This window comes from Echinops telfairi, unplaced genomic scaffold (assembly GCF_000313985.2).
Source record: "Echinops telfairi isolate 266 unplaced genomic scaffold, ASM31398v2 ScPeMD7_2565;HRSCAF=3150, whole genome shotgun sequence".
Classification (NCBI taxonomy): domain Eukaryota; kingdom Metazoa; phylum Chordata; class Mammalia; order Afrosoricida; family Tenrecidae; genus Echinops; species Echinops telfairi.
The window spans coordinates 324,444-328,715 of record NW_022106463.1 but is presented as its reverse complement, the minus strand read 5'-3'; the positions used below and the strand labels follow the sequence as shown (position 1 = coordinate 328,715).

Genomic DNA, 4,272 nt, shown 5'->3' with positions numbered 1-4,272 from the left:
AATGAGGACTTAATGCCAGGGGCTTAAGTGGAGAGGAAGTGTTTTGAGAATGATGAGGGCAATGAATGTACAAATGCGCTTTACACAACTGATGTATGTATGGATTGTGATAAGAGTTGTATGAGCCCCTAATAAAGTGATTTTAAAATTTTTAAATACTTAGCTTTGAAAAAAATCCATTTTGGGAGGGGTACCCCATCATATATAGATGGTATGTATATATAGATCACTACAGAGAAAAGAGAAATATTTACTTCAAGGAAATGGCTCACACAACTGTAGGCCTGGTACGTTCAAAATCCATGAGTCATGCAGAAGGGTGAACGGTTCTCCAGATTCAACCCTGATACACATAGTTGCAAGAACTTTCAAATTCAAAAACCTACAGGTCAGGCAGCAGACTACTAGCTCATAGAGTGCAGGTACTGTCAAATTCAAAATATGCAGGTCGGAGACCGCCTGAAGGCTGATCCAAGCACTAGAGATCATATCATGAGATCCAAGACTGACAGAGAGCAAGCTTTGCAAGAACATCCACGTACATTGGATACAGGCCTCAAGGAACACTCCAATTGATTGGCTGCTCACATCAGATGACAAAACTAAAAATGATTATATAATATTTGCCAAAGCAGAAAATTGTGGTCTACCTAAATTGACAGATTAGCCATCACAATTCACCCCTTGTTAAGCTGACACCTGTACAACATAGCTTTAAACTACCGCTTATACTTGAATAGAAGCTGACCCAAATATCTGCCAAGGCACCTAATTTTACCACAAAAACTTTATTAAAAATATGCTGAAAAACTCGGCTTATACTCAAGTATATAGGTGTATAAGATATCACATCAAACCATTATAAAATCATACTTGTACCTAACATGATATTACTAACATGTGTACAATTTAAAACACACTAGCCTTGCTCACATCTTATGTTTTATAATGTTGTTGTTGTTAGTAGGTACCCTTGAATCATTGTGGACTCATAGTGACAAAATAAAACACTGGCCAGTCCTGTGCTAGCTTCACCATTATTGTTCTATTTGAGCCCATTGTTGCAGCCACTGTGTCCATCCATCTGGTTGAGTGTCTTGCTCTTTTTCCCTGGCGTTCTACTTTAGCAAGCATGCTGCTCTTTTCCAGGGACTGGTCTCTCCAATTTACATTATTCTATTTTATAATAAGTAATGGGATATGGGCAGTGGTGGGATTCAAATAATTTAACAACTAGTGTGCTGCCCTAATGACCATTCTAAATATAGAAAATCTATATACCAAAAAGTTGTTCATTATTTCATACTATTAACTCTTAAATAAGAATAAAAGAGGTACACAAAACTAGATAATTGTTTTAAAATATTAATGAAAATATTAAATACTTGCCAAAAAACCAAACTGTTATTTAAGCTATTTCCATATTGCAAAAAAGAAAGATATTTCCAAATTGCTTCTTGATTGGTGTCCTCACTTGCAATGTTCTTTTTTTTTAACAGACTTCAAATGTTAAGATTTTATTTACAAAACTTCTTTGTTGTACAGAAAGTAAAAATGTGGTTACAATCTCAGTGTAACTGTCAGCCATGAATGGTTCAGACTCACTGGTCACAGCTACCCGAACTACAGCGGAGTCTCACATGGACACCTAAAACGTTTACAATTATGGTGGGGTGAAGTCTCCAGGCTTGGTGGTGGATTTCCAAGAAGGACTAGAGAGAGGAAGGTGTACTGTCTCAGGAACTAGTCTTTGGGTCTTTGGGTGGGCAGGTGTCCTGGGGTTCGGAATCACAGCTACTTTATTTCAAACCTCAACAGCTACCAAATCCTTATGAGCAGTCTACCCAATACTGAACAGTTCTTTTTCTCCAGGTTATTTGGGGTCTTAATCATCTTCTCTTCATCATCTGTTTCTCTCTTCCGCTTTTCCCCTTTACCGCTTTCCTCCTCCTCTTCATCTTCATCCACTTCTCCATCTTGGCCAAACTCTTCTTCCTCCCCACTGACTTCACATCTTCATCCTCTTCTTCATCAAAATACTCCTCCCCATCCTCATCTTCCTCATCTCCTCCTTCCTCCTCCTCCTCCTCCTCATCTACACCGTCCACCTCAGCATCAGTCAGGGGCCTCCTGGTCCTGAGGTCATAGCCAGCCAGGGAAGTCAGCCAGGGCAAGAGCTTAAAGACACTCTCGGGAACCATTCAAGTTGGTGGTCTCACAGCTCAACAGATCCAGACTCTTCAGACAGTCCCATGTTTTCAAAGGTTCCAAGGTGCTGATCTCTTTCAGCTTATTCCCACTTAAGTTGACATGTGTGAGGTCTGGAAGTTTCTCAGCTAACATGTCCAGACCACCGAAGATTCTATTGTCCCCAAGCTCAAGCCTTTTCAATTTCCGTAGTTTGGGGAAATTTGAAACTGAAATCAAGCCTATATTTATTAAGCTGAGGAACTCTAAGTTCACAAATCCAGCTGTTACACCCGCAACATCTTTCCATCATTTGATTCGCAGTTGTCCAGGACAAGTTCTTGAACAGCCGCCGGGGTCCGGTTCCTCAGCTCCAGGTGGATCCTTCTCTCCATGTTTCCCTCTTTCCCCCTCTTCAAACTTAACTTTCCGCGGTGGGGGACGGTGAGGGGAGAGGCGTCCTGGCCTGCGTGGGCGAGGTGGCACTGTGAGTCAGGCATTGGGCTGCTATCCCCAGCTGAGTGGTTCAAACTCACTTAACCACTCTGTGGCTGAAAGATGAGACTGTTTCTCCTATAAAGATTTACAATCTTAGAAATCCTTCAGAGGGCCACAATGAGTTAGAATCCACTTGATAACAGTGGGTTCTTTTTTGTAAGGTAAGTTGATACCAAATTAACTTCAGTAGTCTATAAGACATTCTATTATATGGGCACCACTCCTACCTTTCTCTATTTGTTATTGGTATCACACATTCTTTATTTAATTTTTTTTATTTTTATAAATCATGTTATAGGGGGCTCTTATAGCTCTTACAGTAACCATACATCAACTGTATTAAGCACAGTTGTACATATGCTGCCATAATCATTTTCAAAACATTTTCTTTCTGCTTGAGCCCTTAGTATCAGCTCCTGTTTTTTCACTCCCATCGCGTAAACCCTTGATAAATTATGAATTATTATTATTTTCATTTTTTAAATTTGTATTATTATTTTCATATCTTACACCATCTGCTGTCTCCCTTCACCCACATTTCTGTAGTTGGTCCCCCTGGGAGGGGGGTTGTTATACATTGATCATTGTGATCAGTTCCCCCTTTTGCCCCCTTCTCTCACCACTTTTCTCCTACCCTCATGGCATTACTACTTCCATTACTGTTCCTGAGGGTTATCTGTCTGAATTCCATGTGCTGAGAGCTCTCATCTGTACAGTGCACATGCTCTGCTTTAACTGGATTTGTAAGGTAAAACTGAGGTCACAATAGGGGAGGGAGGAAGCATAAATAACTAGAGGAGTGTTGTGTTTTGTTAGTGCTATACTTCACCCATCAGTGCTAGACACCCTGGATTATTAGTCCCTTCCTTGTGACCCTTCTGTAAGGAGATGTCGAATTGTCTGCAGATGAGCTTTGGGTCTACACTCCAGTCCCCCCTGTTCACATCAATATGATTGTTTGGTTTTGGTCTTCTGATACCTGATACCTAATCCTGTTAACTCCTGATCATACAGCCTGATTTGCTTCTTCCATGTGGGCTTTCTTGCTTCCATGCTAGATGAAAACTTGTTTAACTTTAAGCCTTTAAGACCCCAGATGCTATGCCTTCTAATAGCCAGGAACCATCAGCTTTCTTCACCACATTTGCTTATGCACCTATTTTTTTCTTCAGCGATCTTGTTGGGAAGGTGAGCATCATAGTAATTCTTTATTTTTAAAACTGCCCTATGATGTAGTTTTATCCTTGCTTTTTATACACTTGTCATTAAAAAGCATGAAGGACAAAACAGTGAGAATTGAATGCCTTTTTTTCATGAATACCTTTTTTCATAAAAAGAAAATAATGTTTTTTCATAAAAAGAAAAGAATGTTTTCCAAGAAATAAAATGCCCCCTTCCATTCATCAAGAATAACAAAGAGGGAACCAATTTCAATGACCAATGTACAACCCCCACCCCCCACAGGGGGACAAAGAACAGAAACCTGGGTGAAGGGAGACAGAAGAAGATATAAAATATGAAAATAAAAATAATCTATAAATTATCAAGGGTTTATGAAGGTGGGAGGGCAGGTGGGGATGGGGGGTG

The 4,272-nt window shown here is 40.0% G+C and overlaps 1 pseudogene; it reads right to left on the bottom strand.

Annotated features, from left to right (window-relative positions):
* Nucleotides 1–1,818: 1,818 nt before the first annotated feature.
* On the bottom strand, nucleotides 1,819–2,648 carry LOC101654773 (annotated as a pseudogene).
* Nucleotides 2,649–4,272: the final 1,624 nt, after the last annotated feature.